We start from the raw sequence: 18,674 nt of genomic DNA on the forward strand, positions 1-18,674 counted from the left end.
GGAGACCACTGGGTAAATTAGATGTCAAGCTGAATAATCTGTTGTCTCATTTAAACTGATACAGTACTTTCATTTAGGAGAGTAGCACATTTTTGGAACAGGTTGCCCAGGAGATTCTGGACTTTCTATCCCTGGAGATTTTCAACACTTACTTGGCTAGAAAAAAGTATGGCTGACCTAGGCTGTTGTTGACAGACCACCTTTGAGCGAGAGGCTGGACTAGCTGACCTCCAGAGGTCCCTTCTATGGTCTAGCCAAAAGCAAACATGAAAAACTCAAGCCACAAGCAAGCAACCAAACAAATTCTAACTGCAAATCCTGGTAGTGCTCAGAATTACTAGGGTTACCACTTTTCTTTATGATGCTGGATATTGTTTTGTCCAGCAAGTAAGAACATAGTGCTACTGAACTATATAGAGGCATTCCAGTGACAGCTTATTAAAAGATACCAGCTTTTTGCACTCTGTATAGTGCCATATTCTATAGGACAAGTATGTAATTACACACTACAGAGTTTAATAAAGAGATAAATTACTTTAAAATACCATTTGTTTTTTAACTTTACTGGATTTTAAGTCATTATTCAACATTGATTGTAGCATGTGAGTTTAGTATGCTTGTGAGCAGAGAGAGAGCACATTCCCTATTACACAGAATTTATAAACTCTTAACACAAGAAAAGGTAATAAATAAAACTGCAGGAGGGGCAATGTTTGGAAAATGCTATCTGGAAAAAAAAAACTGTCTGTTCATCAGGAACTGGAAAAATAATAGAGAAGATGGGGGAAGTCTTCAAGTCACATGGTCCAAATTGTACACTTCATCATGAGAAGGAGGGGAAAAAGGAATGAGGATATCAGATGATGGAGAATCTATATGGGGTTAGACAACAACTTCTTGCAGTGAGAGCTCAGCATATGTCAAAGGGATATTACATATAGCCTTGTAGGTGAAGATGAATGGTTTGCATTTTGTAAGATAAGACGAAGGTGTTTAACATAAATATTCAAATAAGTTGCCATCCAGGCAGATATAATATAGATGACCAAGTCTTAGACTATTGACAAAGATTATGTTGTGTAAAATAAACGTTTAGTTGCTTTACAAAGCATGCCCAAGTGTAACATATTCACAGGAAAAAATACATTAATATTCCTACTAGTAAACCCTCCCACCCGCTCAGAATTTGAATGCTATTTGTTTCTGATTTTGTGACATGCAGGATTGGAATCCATAATGCAATAAATCCATCTTCTACATTATTAATATAGCTGGCCTTATTTACAAGATATATAAAACTGAAAAAATACTAGAGAGTCATGGTTTCCTTCACATCAACATTTGCACCTCACAACATAGGCATTTTTAGTGCTTATCCTCCTAAAGCCGAAGCTGACTATCAGCTGTCAGGAGTGATGCATGCCCAGCTGTTCTTTCCTTTGGGCAGGGAAGTGAGTAAACGACCTTTCAAGGTCCCTTTGACAAATGGGATGCCCGACACCTAACCAACCCCAGTTCTTTTCAGGCAGAGGAGTGGGCATGGGGCCAGGGTGGTGAGCTTAGGAGAGAAGTACTAGGATCAAATCACTGATAATCATTGCTGGTTTACGGTATTCGTTATTGTTTTACTTCATTCTTTCACATACAATCCAACTATTTTCTTAGATTGAATCAAAGTGTATCAACAGAAAGCTATTTAAAAGGCAATATATATTTACACACACCTGACACAACCAGATCTTGAATGCAAAATTTACATACACCCAGTACTACTGGAACAGATGTCTTAAATTAGATTCCTAAACCTATATTTAGATACCTATCACTTGAAATACTAAATGGTTCATCCTTCATAAGCTCACATCGTCACCAATGGCTGCTGTGGACAGAAGGCATTGCTGCCTCTAACTAATTTGGTTTGAAGTCGCTCAGGGATATAGCTCATCCTGTTGATAACGTGACATTATAATTATGTGACTCAAGTGAAGATTGATGCTTTAGGGACGGAAACTATTAGCTGATCTGTCCCTAACATTTCAGTATTTATGTGTGGATCTACCTACTGACATAAGGTGGTGCCTTTTCATGTTATTTCAGTGTTATACAAAATAAAAAAAATTAGGATTTTTTGATACACAAAGGTATTTTGCAATGGTTTTCTTACCTTCTGGGCAAAATGACAGGTAGATGGATATACTGCTTATTTTAAAATAACTTGCTTTTGATTATTTTTCTATTTCAGCTCGAGTAAGTTGTAGTACGGTGACAGTTTCCAAATGTAATATTGTTTGCCCATTGTTTAGTGCTAATAATATCTTTCACGTCTTTAATAAGTCTTACATAATTAGTTTTTCTCCTGTTGATAAACACTGTGTTGGAGATGTTTAAACAAAATTATGATCAGAAAAAAAGACTTTCAAGAAATTAGGCTTCCTGCAGAGGGTGAAAAACATATTTGCTCACTTTTGTGACAAAATGTAATTTTTATTACATTTACCCTGGTTAGTCTTGATCTCTTTGGGGACAGTGACACAGATTTTAGTCTAGTGTCGGCATGACCAGAATTGTTAATGAAGTTGCTCCTGCTGGATTAAACATTACCTTTAGTTATACCTCATATATCACTGAATGTCACAAATGGAAGTGGATGACAACAAATTAAGGGAAAATTTCTTCCTTTACCCCACCTGAAATTGCTTTATTCCTTGGAAAGTCTAAACTGAAAAAGAGCATAACTCCATTTTCAGATGACAGGGTAGATTTGTGGTGCTTGTATTTCAAAGTGGAAAAATTATACTTGATCTCTAAAACAAATTCTGAATTCTGCAGAAAGTCTGATCTCTTCAGTCATGGAGACAACAAATATGGAATCTTATTAAGCAATTTTCACAGAGTCACTTTTCAAAAGAGAACTATTTAAAGGTTTTATCTAGTGCTACCCTGCTTGTCTCACTGCTCTTCACACTGTAACTGCAAACATATTCTCCTTTATGTGCTTTTTTCCTAGTTGGAGTCTTTTCATAGCTTTGTATACAGTCTATTCCACATATGTCTATTATTGTGGCCAAAGCTCCAGTTAGTCTTTGGGCATTTATGATTTGTACTGGCAGTCTAATCTGGTAACGTCAGAAGTGTCATCTCAATATTGTATGCTCTGGGTGAGTGAAGAAAAAGAGATGTTGTACTGATCCCTGTTATCAGTCAGGTGCATTCTACTTCATTAGCCGAAAAGGGAAGGGAAAAAGCTATGACAAACTAGATGTGTCAATCAAGTTTTATCAAATCACAAGTCAGAAGCGACATGATCAAACTAATGCTTAGTTTACACTAGACATAGACCAGACAGGTCAGACATGTGCTATTGCCTGCAGCCCGTGGATATCTGTTCACTAGGTGACATCGTACAGGGGTGGATGGATTTAGCGGCATGTGTGTTTGTCTCAGTTGTTTGTATTCAACAGGTGACACTTTTACATATTTGACTCCTTACTGCAAGGCAAGACAGGAAGCCAGTGGATTCCTTCATTTTGCAAATACTGGAACTTTTGGAGTACTGTACTGAGTAACATGGGCATAATTTAGTGCTTTGCATGACAGATTTGGGGGCATGAAATGCAGCTTGAATCACACACAAAAGGCTGAGCTGTTGTAGGAGGCTGGGAAACATAAATGTATTTGGGTTTACAGATGACCAATGTATAATCTAAGCATTGCCATGTCAGAGTTTATCCGTGGACATCCACTTGCCTTCTTTTCTAACTGATGAGTAGAATATATCTTATGTTGCATACCCATAATTCAAGAACAGAGACTGTATTTGTGGCATCATTGGCTACTTATCTTATTCCTGAATCTAATGAAGACTGTTTTTTGATGGCTCTAAGATGGAATATTTCATAAGTCAAAGGTTTGAATTGTAATTGAAACGAGCCATACTTTTTGGCCGTTTTTTCCTTGATGTGACCAGAGAAGGTATTTTCTTTAACAATCTTAACAAATGAGAGGGACAATGTTGCTTATTTAATTTATGTTTGTTTGTTTGAAAACAGGAGTAGTTTTTTATCAAGCAATGAATAAATGTATTTGGAGGATAGAATAAGTAACCACAGAAATTTTAATTTAGAGAAATCTTTATGTGTGTTTGACAGATCAGAAATTCATATATGGATTAGCTTACTTTGGATAGAAACGGGTGACCTCTACACCAAAACTGTGAAACTGTAGGACATATTAGTAGGAATAAATCCACGATGTGCATTTTTACAAAGATTGGGCTTTTAGTTGAGGCTGATACTGACAGATACAGTTAAGGCAAAAAATTGACAATATTAAAAAAAACCTAGCTGCAATAACGTTTTCTGACACAAGAGGGCATAAACGCCATTAAGAATAAGTGCAAATGCAAAAACATTTTAAAATGCGTGTTACAAATACATGTGCCTTCTCCCACCTCCTTCGAATTCATTTACATTCTTTAAAAAAAAGTTACATTGATTGAGGTCTATTGTGTGCTCCCATCTTATTTCCTGAAAAGGAAAGCTAGTAATATTTTTGTTTTCAAACATATAAAACATGTCAGAAAATAATGGAGTTGTAAAATAAATGAAAAGTCGTTAAAATTAACTTGCTAATATTTATTTTAAAAGCAAGTGGATTTATGGCCGCAGAACAATGAAAATAGTATGAAATCCATGGAAACTAAACAATCTTTGCAGAAGCCAGCATGGCACATTTTTTTTCACGTGGCACACAAATCACGTTTCCCAGTGGATTTAGCATGTCATCCCAGCAGAGTTCAAGCTTTCTGCACTGGAGCTGGTTAACAGAATGGTGACCTGTCTTTCCAGGACAAGGTCTATCCTTCCATCTTCCAGCTGCTTGCTGGCTCTGGGCAGGGTCGGTGCTGGGATGATGATGATGATGATGATGATGATGATGCATCTGCCCTCTTGCTTCCCCTTTCAGCTAATGGCCATTTCCTGCTCTCCAGGAGCCAAAGGCAGAGCCCCAGAGGCTCTTCTGCTGAGACTCTCAGTGAAGATTATACAGCTGCTCATCGGCCCATGCGTTCAGGCAGCCAGCCACCCAATCCGGCACACACTTACATGCTGGCATAGAGGAGAAGGCAAGGGAAGAAATTCTCCAGCCTTTCTGACACTAACAGTAATCATGATGAATCTGCAGCCTTACCTAGGTTTTAAAATAGCCTAATGATTTTGGAAAAGTAATTTCTAATAATACGAAATGTTGCTGTTAGTGTGAGATGCGGAACATTACATAGATTATTTCAAATTTTATTCCAGCCTAGGGAGATTCTGCATGGAAATGCAAATAATCTTTCCGGCTGCTTTTACTGCTGCAAAGGGCCTTCTGTTGCAATAGCCCTCTCTTCTGCTCAGTAGTGATGGACATGGTCCCCTCTGAGGTCCACAAATGTTCCTCCAAGTGCTGGCTGGAATGGTTGTTCATGAATGATGAAAACCACATCTGCTTCTCAAGGGTGGCAGTGCTCCCTGGGCCTCCCAGCCTGCAGGGCAAGAGAGTCAAACTATTGCCCCAGCACCTGGCTGACTTAGCAGTTTCTGAAATACAAAATTTCTAATAACATTCAGGGATTTTTTTTTTTTTTGCATGTGCACCAGGGCTTTCATCCAAAAAGATTAAACAGATTTGTAAAGGTGGGCTTTAGTACTTAGAGGTCAAAAAAAGGAACTTTTGCACGGAAAAAATTAAAAGACTTGCCCAAGGAAACCGTCCAGGCTGTTTGCAGTCAAGACAGAGATTCAGATATCCTTCTGTTTTAATTTACCATGAAATATTAAATCCAAAAAGGTAAAAAATATATATTTTTTTGTCATCTTTCACTCCATAGGAAAATCTAATATCCTAACTGTTCCTGAGCTGCTGCAAAGCATCACAGAAGTATGATGTCTGGTTCATGTTGTATGGGGGCTATTTAAACTACCAGAGCTACAGCTCAGCTAATTCCTAACAGCTGCATAACAGTTACACAGGCATACTACTGAGGTGGCGTTATGTTTTGTTTTTTTCCCAGATTTCAGAGGCAAAAAATGAGCATGTTTATTTTTAGGAAAAAGAATATTTCTGAATGGATCAGACACTTTTTATGAATAAAAAAAGAAAGCAACATAGCAGGAAAACTGTTCTTGATGCAAAAGTTGCAAGCTGCCTTTCCTAGCATTACCTAACTCATGGTGGTTCTCACAACGCACTGGCCATCATCCACACTCATAGGTGAAAATGGGCCTTTTTTAGAGTCTGCAGGCAAAGGGAGCTTTGCACAACCTTGGTAGCAAGCTTCTGCGGCAAGTGTAGGTGCCCTCCCCCTGCATGGCCCTGCCAGTGTCCGAGCCCTCTCCTGCTGAAAGGTGACACTGAGACTGTGACAATCACTGCTGAAGGTCTGCACACCAAGGCAGGCATTGGCTTGTGCTTCCAACCCCCTTTATGTCTTTTTAAAAAAATGATGTATTGTCACAGCCCATTATGAAGTACCTTAGAACTCAGGCTTCTAGCACCAGCTTCTGTGGTGGAGATGCTTATCTGGTGATCTGCCATGTATTTGGTGGGGTTTTATGCTTAGTACAGTGGATGGAGGACTGTATGTCAGCAATAAAATTCATCAGCTGGACTGCCACATGATCTACAAAGGAGGAGTGACTGGTTAAGCCCTGCCTTTGTGATATCATGGATGTGTGAATAAACCAATCTCAAATGACTCCCTTCACCATAAGGCTAGCTCTAGAACTAAAGCAGATATGCTGCGAGGGAGCAAATATCAGTTAACCACTTTAACTTTGAGGCCAGTTAAAAAAAGACCATCACTGAAGAATAGAAACTATCCATTTTGAGAGTAGAAAGAGAAGTGCTATGAATAAAGCAATATTATAGAGATGTCAAATTATGGCTGACAATTGCATAATGGTGTCCTTCTCTAAGGAGGGTGCTGTAAATTGCTATAAAGCTGTTCCTAAGAGCTTCCATGCCACTTGATGACTAAATGCTGACAAGTTGACAGTAATTAGTCATTTATTTAATATTACATCCAACAACAGATAATTTAAATTGCTACTGGTAATAAGTTTAAGTGGAATTTCTAAATAAGCATTTCACCTGCGTTGTCTTAAGGATTCAACCTGTACATTTACAATTTGAAAAGTATCTAAGTTGCTGTTTAGGAGCTAATTCTATTTTTAAAACACCACTGTATGTGAATATGAAATGATCCAGGGCTAGATTTGGAAGAATGAGACAGAGGTAAGCAAAAATGTCTTAATTTCCTAAAATCATCTTTAGTCCCAAGAATACTATATCTAATTAACATAGAATTAATTTATTACTTTGTTGTATTACTTCAGAATTCCATGTCTTTAAGATACCATGGTGATAAGCAGAGAAGAAATGCTTGGCTGGATAATAATTCCTAAAACGGTACAAATGATTACAGGAAGAATATACATTTCCTCCATCACAGAGATACTCTGCATTTTCTGGGGCCTGATGTAGACATTCCGTATTTTCATTCTGTTTCATGTGAAGCCAGAAGTGACTTAAAGGCAAAAAAAAAAAAAAGAAAAAGACAAAGAAGACAACTTGATCTTTGCTGCTGTAATTCTAAATTCCCCAAAAGAAAATATTCCAAGGTCTTTGCTCCTAAAAATCAATGACTTGTGTTACTTATTTAGTGAGGACGTAATTTTTCAACAGTTCTTTTGTCAGGCCATGTGCCCACACACAAACACATATATAGCATGAACTGACCAGGTCTTTCAAGGCTTAGAAATGAACAAAAGAATACCAGTAATAGGTCAGACCAAAGTTTAACCTTGCCTAGTATTTAGCCTCCAAAATTTAACCTGAAGCAAACAAACATAGAGGGAAAAAGAATAGGCTGAATACATATGATAATAGCCTTGAATGCTCTTCTATCCTCCAACCACTTACAAATAACTCAAGAAATACCAGAACTGACATTTTTTTTGTAGTTAGTGATCCTTAGCAAATTGCACTTCCATGGGCTTTATTTTGTCCCCTTAAATCCGTGCACATTTTTGGCATTCACAACACTGTTTGGCAGTTCCTTGGTCAGTGTCCTTTTGACTGTTCTGGCTGTGATTCCTTGCTTCATGTGATGCTCCCAACCATGTCCTTGTATTCAAAAAAGCAGTTGGTTCGTGATCTCTAGCTACCCTCCTCCTACCCCTTGTGTTTTCATACCGATTTACCTTATCTCTTTTCTAGCCTGACAAGTCCTACTCTGTTCATGCAGAATCTACTCCCTATATTTGATCATACCTTTTGCCCTTTTCTGAATTGTCTCCAATTCTTTTACACTATTTACCAGAAAACAAGACGAGAACTGCACACAGCTTTCAAAGAAGAGGTACGGACAAATTCAGAATAGCTTATCTTCCTGGTGCCAGCTTGGACAGTGAGCCATTATTATTCACAATGTTAATAGGTGATTTCTCACCCTTGTTATTTCTCTGTCCAAATCTTTATTGGTGGGAGTTGGCAAATTTGCCTTATTTCCCAGATCTCTATCACTGACAGAGGAAAATGAGTTGTTAGCCTTCCAGCACAACATGGCCGTCTTGATGACTGTCATGACGTAATTCTTACAAAATAATTGTTGAAATAGCATAGCTCACCCAGTACCTGTGCTAACCAGAGAAAGAAAATGTGCTCCTGGATTTGTACCAACATTTAGATTAAAAGAAATCCATTTTACTTTGTCCTGTGAATATGAATTTTTAGGGGTTTTTTTCCTTTTTTTTTCCTTTTGTTTTTTTTTTTTTTTTCAGAAGATCCTTTCTTAGGAGAACTGAACTAAAAAGCAATACAAAGCTAAGAGACAGTGTTTTATATATCATGGAGAAATAGGAACTTGGATGAATGCACACCAATCCCAAGTGCTCAGCATTTTAAATAAATTGATACAAATACAATAGAGTATAAAGAATTTCCAGCAGTTCCTACATGAGACATTAACTGGAAGCAACATGAAGCTCCACCTTCAAAAGTACCACCATCTCTAGCCACTCTGCACATTAAAGGTTAGGGCTGAAAGATGGGCAATGCCTTCAAGTGAGAGTCTGGCCATAGTGCCTAGTGAAGACTGAATCAAGAACCCATAGTACAGGTGGTAAATGAGAGCCAGGTGAGGTTTATTGACTATGCCAAGGTTGGCTGTAAAGAGAGTCGAGATGCAAGCTCCATTGATTACCAGCAGGATGGACTAGGGTTTGACACATCCTTCCTGGGAAACGCTTCCAAAGGCAGCTGCTAAATATCACCCATCTCCCCCACCTGGTCTTGGTTCATGGACACCCTCTGGTCCCTCAGACACCTCAGGATCACATGGAAGATGACAAACCCACAGATTTCTGCATTCTTCCAGGAACACATTGTTTAGCAAAACTTTTCAGCATCATGACTAAAATTAGGATTGATCTTGTGAAGTACAGATTTCAGTGCAGATTCAAATGCACCTTTCTGAAGCCCAGAGTTATGTTTTGATGTGCCACCTTGCTTCAGTGGAGGGAAGGATTTTCCTATTAGTAGCGTGATTAGGTACATTCTGGGTCCAGTGTTCATCCCAGAAACATTGCTGAAAATTTTACTTAATTAATTTCTCCTACAGATTTTCTTTTAGTTGCAATACTTGTGCTAAATAACAGCAAAGGCAAAACAAAGCATTGATCTGCCAATCTATTCCTAAATTTCTCTTGAGTATACATTATCCATCAGGTCAAACTGCTCCAAGTATAAATCACATTAACACTAGAAAAGCACTGTGGAAGTTTGCAAGGACAGCCATGCCTTTTTTGTGACAGCTACTGGGCACAGCACTGAGATCAGTGAGATGATTTTTCTTGGGAATCAAATCCAGCTGCTCCCAAGTTCAAGTAAAACTTGGACAGATAGAGGTTTTATCCACCACTGGCTTTAATGCTGTTCAGCACTCTAATGGGCAGATCAAGATCTAGGGATGATTCCCAGCAAATTCAGAACTCCTGGGGGGGTTTTGGGGGGTTTTTTTTGTTTTTTTTTTGTTTTTTTTCCAGCAAAGTACTAAACAAAGTCCCCAGTCTGCAAGTACAGGTTTGTCTTTTCCTTTGTCACACCTTCCAACCTAAAAACATTCTTGTTTTTCTTCCACATATTTAGTCCCATTAGATAACACTGGAGTTTTATATGTTAAAATACTGATAGTAAAAATATTTCAAAAGTGTTCTTGAAATAATAAACAGATTTATTTCCTTCTATTTTAAAATAATCAGGACTCCCCATTGTCCCAACTTGCTCTTAATTACCTGTTTTGCTTCAAATATTTTCACCTCATTTGAAAATAGGCTACTGTGTCATATTCCACACTGGCCAATTAGGCCAAGCTAATTTTTTAGTTGTCAGCACAACCACTGATGGACCAGTATTATTTTTACATTACTCCAAGCAAAGCTGAAAAACACAAAATAGCTTGTGTCAGTGTGACTCTGCTACTGGCCTAACTCTCTAGGAATGTCTGCCAAATATTGAATACTTCAGTTAATTTTTATCTAATTCTAACTCTAAATCTGTTAAACCAAGAGTAAAAACTAATCTAGTATATATTATATGCTCACACACATATATATACACACTTAGATAAGACTAAGAACTTTCCTTTTAAGGTAATTATAATTCCTTTGTACAATTTTTGTGCACTAGGAGATTTATCAAAGTCCAGAATCTTAGTGTCCCTTTCTAGCTAGTAGTCAAGAATGTAATTTTTCTGAGAACACCTACTGTTATTTTGCCTCCAAAATTCAGCTCTTTCCTCTTTCATGACATTTTTGATGCCTTTCTATTTAGAATATATTTGAGGAAACACACCAGTGGAAGTTACTAGTTGTAGTTGACTATTTACTATTTTTTTCCCTTGGTCTAATTGTCTTTTTTTCCCCTCTTTCCCAATTTTCAGGGATTTCTGATCTTGCTGAGATAAGTCCAGAAAAAATGAAACAATTCACATACTTCAAGTCTAGCAAAATAAAAGCCTCTTCTGAATGCACTCAAGGCTCCTCACAACTCAGCTTTCCATCAGTGCTAGATCACTCCAAACCTTGAAAGAAGGAGGGGGTGTTATAGTATTCAATCCTCTTAAAGTTTCCTGGCACAGTAATTAGTTTCAGCTGAGCATATTTATATCCCCTTTCCTGCAAAGAAACCAAAAGCCTGTGTGAGCTGCTCTGGCTACGGACAGCTTAACCCTCACCCTCCCAGCTGCCAGGCACTGCCTCTGCAGGCTGTGAAAGCTTGGCATTGCATAGTTTATATAATTTAAATAGAGAAATTTGCAATTATTACACGAGAAGTATTGAGTCAGTGGTTAGGAGACTAAAGCCTCTCTTCAGATTGTGCAGTGTAGACTTTGAATGCTTAACCACACAGGCTTTGAGTCTTGACATGACTTTGAATGGGTGACTTTGGATATGGAAAGGTACTAACCCTATTCCTATTCGAATTCATGTACCATAACTGCGAGGTTCTGTATCTCACTACCAATTCTCTCAGTCATTCAGGCATAAAGCTTCACAATGCTGACTACTACCATTCTTTTCATAGGTGGTAAAGAAATAAATTTTCCATGTGTTTTCTCCATTTTAAAAAATGTCTCCCTCTCTGTTGCATACAACATTTAAAAACTTTGTGCTAGAGCCTTTTCAAATTCTAACTTTTTAGAGATCACTGATAACTCTTGAATTTTCTCATGGATTCATCAGAAATGGAGTTTCTGGACCACTACACATCCTCTCCATCACATTTTTAAATGCAAACTCTAAAATTTCATTGTTCATTAAAATGTCTGGAGCTCTGTGGAAAAGTTGCCAGATACCCAATAGTAAAAGCAAGGATTTTGGAAGGTCACGTGAGAATTCTCTGCCCAGAGAGATGTGAGTATAGATACCCCACATGTGTACTCAAGAAATCATGTTATAGGGAATTTTCTCAATCTCTTCCTGTGCAGCCTGTGTTTCATAAAATGCTTAAATATTCAGCAAGCCAAGCCTGAAACTTGGTACTGGTTTAAGTGAACAATCAAACCACAGCTACAAGAAGTAATTTTTTTTAACTGATTAATTTTTATTTTTAGATTACAACATAAAATAATCTACCCACCAACAGTGAGTAAAGCTTTTGGAGACTGGAGCTTTCATGGGGGGTCAAATCCCTCATGCAGAAAATCTTTCTCATTCCAGCTCTCCAACAGATGGTTTGACTGCACTAAACATTGAGACTGGAATTCAGAGGGAGCACCTGTGCCTCCTTCCCTGACTTTTGGAAGAAAAGCCTTATCCTTTCCTCTCCTTTCTTCAAGTTTTGAAAGACAAACATGTTTCACTTAAGATGATGGCTCAGTATGTATTCCTGGAGGATGTAGCCCTCCTTGTAGCATGGATCTGTATTCTGTGAGTGGATAGGAACTGAGTCCCACAGCACTACTTCGGCATTTTTTCCCACCAGTTGGCTTACATTGACCTTCCCCAGACAGCAAACTCCATTTTTAGGTGTCTAATTCTCCTGTCATTATTTGGCACAGCCCATGTACAAATCGTTATGCCTAACGATTAGATACTGCACTTCTCAGGGTTGTGACACAAGACTTTCTGAATCATTAATATTATGCCTCTGCTAAAACTCTTTCCCCTTCCAAAGGTTGTGTGTCGTGCTCAGAGAAATGCTATGTTACATCAGACATTGGCATGGAAGCACTGTAAACGTTGCCTTTTCAGTAATGATTTCTGTGCTGCAAATAAGAGCTCCTTCTGCTTATGCGCCAAGTAGTGAAATCCCCAAACTAGTGATTCCTCAACATTTTTAAACCACACACCAGCTTTCTTTGAACTACTGTGAACCTTTAGAATCACATTGTTAATTGAAAACATTATAAAAGCAATATGCTGCAGATCATTTATCTTGGCCTTGCAGGCTGTGTTTTTGGACAGCTTGATGTAAATAATAACTAAGCAAGTAAAGCTCCTCCTGACCGGCAGTCTGACCATAGCTGAAAGATTATTTCCTGAACCACTCTCTCCAGCTTGGCCTCAATGTCCACAACAACATCAAGGAATAATCTAACAGTCTCCACCTCTCTCCACTTCAAGTATAACTATATTCAAGGTATTTATCTTGCTGTTTGTCAAAATCATCAGGAACTCTAACCAATATTTGAAAACTTTTGTGCTTAATTTTGCCTGTGTAATTTACTGAAAATTTTGTCCTTGGATTTAAATTTCTAATCAACCTTTTGGTGCAAACTGTTTCTTTTATTTCTACAACATGCAGAATTTAATGAGGACTGCCAAACCCTCTCCTTCTTATGCATTTTCAATTAGTTTTGCTTCTCACTGTGTATAAATCTCTTTTTAGAGACCTTTATAGAGCAAGTCTTCTGTCCTTTTCTGTTGTCAGGTTTGTTGCTTTCAGTGTGTTAAACACTGATTTCCTTCATTTTCTCCTTGACTTTCTTATTATAGGTACTTTTTTGTTTGTGCCCACATTATAACTCCACAGCTTTGCAGATGGAGCAGTTATCCTGGGAGAAGAGAGTCAATACTGCAATCCTGGTGCAAAAAGATCATATACCTCACAGCACTACTTCTCCATGAACTGGATTGGGGCTGTCTGACAGTTGCCCCCTGGGTCCCCACTGATTTTCAGCTCTGTACAGAAGTTGTGTGTCTAGGGAATGGATGAGGAAATGACCTGCTGGTCTCGAGCTGTTACACTCCTTTGGAGGCAGAGGAGTGAGAGGTATGGCTGCATGTCACTGCTGCAGATGTGTTGTGTTAGACACACTTATCTCCAGAAGTTACTTCTGCTCTCCTGTGGGAGATGGGAATTGATGTCTCATGATTGCAAGGACTCTTAAACTGGCTTTCAGCCCAGAGATTTAACACACTGGGTCACTGTAGCCTGAAAATCTAAGATGTTGAATTTTTTCAAGAGTAATTTTTTCAAAAGTAATATTTTCAAGTGAAATATCACTTCTGATGAGGACTGGGTTCTGGCCTCTCCATTTGCAACAATAGTTTTACTCTAGTAGGGATTCTTTTATGAGTATCCACTCTCAGCTGTATCTAATGTCTGCGATCTGGCTTACAACCTATATCTGATTGCAGAGGAGATCCCACCAACACTGGTGTTAATGCTGCTTCTTGTGATGATAAGGCACATTACTTAATGAGGTAATTTGCATAATTCCTATTAATTTATCTCTTGCAAGAGACCTCACCATCTTCTCCCATCCCTTTTCCGAATATGCTCTGCTCTCACATTTGTACTGGCTCCTTGCACCCTAAACTCCACCTGGTACCACACCAGAGGTTCTCCATGATGCTGTGTCTCTCTTTTCAGTACCCTGCTTTCCCCACCACTGTAATTGCAGCACCCTTCTTACAGGAAGAGGTTTCTTAGAGCCAGCTGGGAAGAAACAGAGAAGGTAGGCAGGGCATGGATCTACTCCACTACCACAGTCAAAATGCACAGCAGTGGGACAAACCATTCTCATCTTTTTCATTTCCATACTTAGGATTCCTTCTAACACTACAAAAACTGAACTAATAATAATTTTTCATAGAAAGAGTAAAAATATTTCAAGCACCTGAGACTGAATAATCACATGGTCTTATTACTGTGACTCATGTCATATTTCCTCGCTTTTCCTCTGGTGCATTTTAGGTCATCCTTCACCCTGCTGGTAAACTTAGACCATGAGATCTCAGAGTTATTGTGCTGGAGAGCATAGATCAGTTCTGGGTGTTAGTTAAAAAGCCACTAAACCATTTTTCATTGTTTTCAAAGTTGGGCAGATTTTGGTTGTAAATATTAGGAGAGTTTTCCTTTATTTTTACTCAAAAGTGTCCTATTACAAGCTCATATGTCAGATAGCAATTCAAGCCCTCTCTCCAGGCCTTTCTTTCTTTAATGTGCTCACCATTAACCATTAAATGCATTTGCCTTAGGAGCAAGAAGATCTCTACTTTCTATTACCGACATTATGTCTTTAGTAAGTAGGTGTGCAGGTATATCACTGGTCCGTTCCTCTTCAGAAAGAGTGAGAAGGAATGGAGAAAAAATCCACAGGAGGTCAACTCTCACAAGGAAGAAAATAAAAGATCAAATTAATGGAAGCTTCTTAGAGAATAAGGCAGCAATTCCCATCTGTGCCAATAATCAGCTGAGCAGTATTTTTTCCATCTGATTTTATATTACTCCACTTTGCTTTTCCCCTCTGCTCCCCAGCCTGAAAATGTTCCCTCTGTGTGGTAATCTCTGGTTCTCTCAGTCAGAAGAACTACTGTCCACTCATTCAACCGCAAATTTCAGTTTGTAGGATCATGACCTACAGGATTTGGGATCCTCCCTTCATACAAATCCGTGTGACACCATATGCGTAACATGAAGTTAACCTCACAGAGAGAGTGAAGAACACAGGGCATAAAGGAAGAGAAGAAAGAGGTGCCCATGGACATGGTTCCTCGGGAATTATTATAGACATGTCTATGAGGACAGACATGTGTGTGGTCCCCTCGCTCAGTGATTCAGTTCCATGAAGGTTAGGTGAGGGATCCAAGTGGATGTGCTGGTCACCTTTTCAAGAGATTTATCAGCTTTATCTCAATGCTGTGCTGGCACAGGCCCCAGACCAGGACTGGATTTCATCCCATCAGCTCAGAGAGTGGGCAGAAGAGACATGCAACCCGGTGGCTTTACTTCCAGTTTACTTGCTACTTGGTGATGCTGGTATCCCACAGGGAGAGGGACACTGCTTCTGCTCTGAGGAGAGGATGGTCTGTCAGTGGATAACATGGACCACATTTTAGGGTGCAGTTGCAGTGACTCAGCTCAACTGCATCCATTTTGTCCTTCAGACATAATAATTATACAATTATTAAAAATGAACAATCAAACAAAAAAAGTCAATGTGGTTAGTTTTCCTGAAATACAGAGCTCATCGAAGTTTAGGAATGAAACAGTGGTGCCAAATTCCTGTTAATACAAATGTTTGCCACAGTAAGAAGACTAAGCTCTAAATAGTGCTAGAGAAACACTAAGACAATCAAAGCTTCATGACAGTCCAAGTAATTGATGCATTTTAGCTTGTAGCTAAGGGATTGAGCAGATTTACTTAATCCTTAAAAAAACCCCACCTTAAGTAGTTTATAAACCTATATAACATATTATTTGAAAAATAAATCAGAATGTGACATAAAACAAGCATAATCAATGTTGTTGTTCTTCCAAAAATCTTTTGAACATGTCAGATATAATTACATTGATACTTATTTTATTCTATTCCCATAAAAGGGTTGAATTTGTGGAGGTCATGTACTGCATTATATCTAGCTCTTTTTATGCAGCTGAGCCGTTACGCAAGAAATGCATTAGGGCTACAGGGTAGCTCTTGCCAAAGGCCGAGTGGCACCATAAAAAAAGAACACTTAGCAGTGGAGACTTCATTAAAATATTTCTCTTCCTTTTACAGACAACAATTTTGCTTTGTTAGATTAAAAATCCTGCTGTTACATAGTCATGGATGTTGTTTTTGGTATCTTAGTCTCTGAAGGTCTTAGGGTAACAGTCATGGAAGCCTAACATAATCTTTTTTGTCCTTTTATGAGGAATGCCCTTGAACCCCAGTCCGGATCCTATCAGCAGTATTTCAGGAGGGCAAGAACAGCTTAAGAAGGAGAGGGGTATTTTCCCAGCTGAAGCCAATGTAAAGGCAATGTATGTGCCCTTATGTGTACTGTCTGATCTTATTCACTGAATTAGTAAGAGCAGAATTAGACCCATAATAGTCTTTCAAATTGGCAGGAGGTGGATTAGGGCTAAAACTACTGATAAAAACCTTATTTCTTAAAAAAAAAAAAAATCTGCACATGAGTTTTCAGGATTAAAATGCACAAAATATTTGTAAGCACTATAAGAAACTACTTTTGAGTTGAAATTAACTAGGAGGATAATTCCATAATGACCAACAATTTCAAGTCTTTATAATGAGCATTCTTTAAGCTCTGGAGATACATTCTCCTTTGACTTCTAATATAAAAATACATTGTTTATTAAGTAGAGCTTTGAAATCAATGTGATGTGGAACCTAAAATAGGGCTCTTTAATGAAGACAATTTCAAGGTAGTGAAACAAAAAGTTTTGCTGTGACACGGCACTACACGAGCACTGTAGATTAAATTCTAACCTCGTTTACACCAGTGAAGCCCCACTGGAATCAATGGACCAGTATCACAGAAAAAGGGGTAGTAGATTTAAGTCTGAAAGTCTTTCAAATAAGATAGCAAATAAACTCCCTATTGTGGTGATGAGGATTTATTACTGTGGCAATGCTAATAATGTGTACTTATAGACAGATATGAAGGCAGTGCCTATGCTCCAAAAACCTTATCATTTTATAGAGACAGGAGATGAAGCTGAAATGGACAAAAACCTGAACAGGGGTTAAAGTACATATTGATGTTTTTACGATTTTTGAGAATGTTGTTTTGTAATGGGAACTCTCCTTTCTGTAGTAAGAATGGTGGTACACATGATGTATGTTTGTATAGACCATCACCTGGATTCACCTCACCACCCTTTGGAAAGTTATCTGAGGAATCTGAATCAGAGAGCTCTCAATTCTCAATACATAATTGATCCATTCCCAAAGACTTCAGGGTAACTTCTTTCTCATCATCACTTGAAAGCCTAGGTAAACTCAAGTGCTTTAACTACAGAGAGCTAAAAAGCAGAAGAGATGTATCTCAGCCCATACATTTACGTTCTCAGAAGCAATGTTCAAGAGGCTCAGAGACCAATGATGGAGCTTTTTAGAAGTTCCTCATATTCCCTTTCCAGTTGTCAAGATCAAAAACATTTCTTCTCAATAGATCAGTAAATATTCAGGGAAATAAAACCTGTCTTTTCCCCTGAGATGATCAGAATACTTCAGTTGTTCTTTTTTTCTTCTTACTTGACTGTGCTTACCTGTCAGTGCATGTGTACTTGAGCATGTGTAAGTGCATGTATATGAATCACCTTTGGCCAGTCTTTCAGGTAGTCTAATCAATAGTATATTTGCTTTTTATTAAAAAGTCTGATATTTGTGGTTGGAGTATCTAATGCCTGGTGTTAGAAATTATACTTCTGACTTTGTTTTTGGTTTACAGTTGAGGTTGACAGGTCATTTCTAGTCTAAAGATATTCTACTTCTCTTTATTGCACTTTTTATTATTACTCTGCCTTAAGCAATGGAATATATACTTCAATATTTCGTGTACTTGGTCTATTAAGATACACATACTCGTCTCCCTTTCCTTTTCATTTTATATGCTCATACATTTTTATGATACTACTGTAAAGGATTATCTGTAAATCAGATCATGTTCAAGTTTTATATTAGTATGTGCTAATATTATAGAGAAACTGTTCAAACCTATTTAATACACCAGACTGGAAACTCTTTACTGTGAGGTATCTTATTGGGCAGTTCATAGGTCTCTAATCCCCACTAGCCTGAATAAACAACCACAACCCCCACAGAGCAGCTAAATCCAGGACTGGATTGCTTACTGGGGCAGAAAAAATAATGTTTCTGCAAGTTGGTGTTAGCA

General features: G+C 38.2%; 1 protein-coding gene across 2 annotated transcripts in view; it reads right to left on the reverse strand.

The window, feature by feature from the left end:
• KCND2 (potassium voltage-gated channel subfamily D member 2) overlaps positions 1–18,674 on the reverse strand; it is a 311,330-nt gene that overhangs the window by 20,407 nt on the left and 272,249 nt on the right. The gene's annotated exons all lie outside the window — the stretch shown is intronic.

Source organism: Strix uralensis, chromosome 5 (genome assembly GCF_047716275.1).
Source record: "Strix uralensis isolate ZFMK-TIS-50842 chromosome 5, bStrUra1, whole genome shotgun sequence".
NCBI classification, from domain to species: domain Eukaryota; kingdom Metazoa; phylum Chordata; class Aves; order Strigiformes; family Strigidae; genus Strix; species Strix uralensis.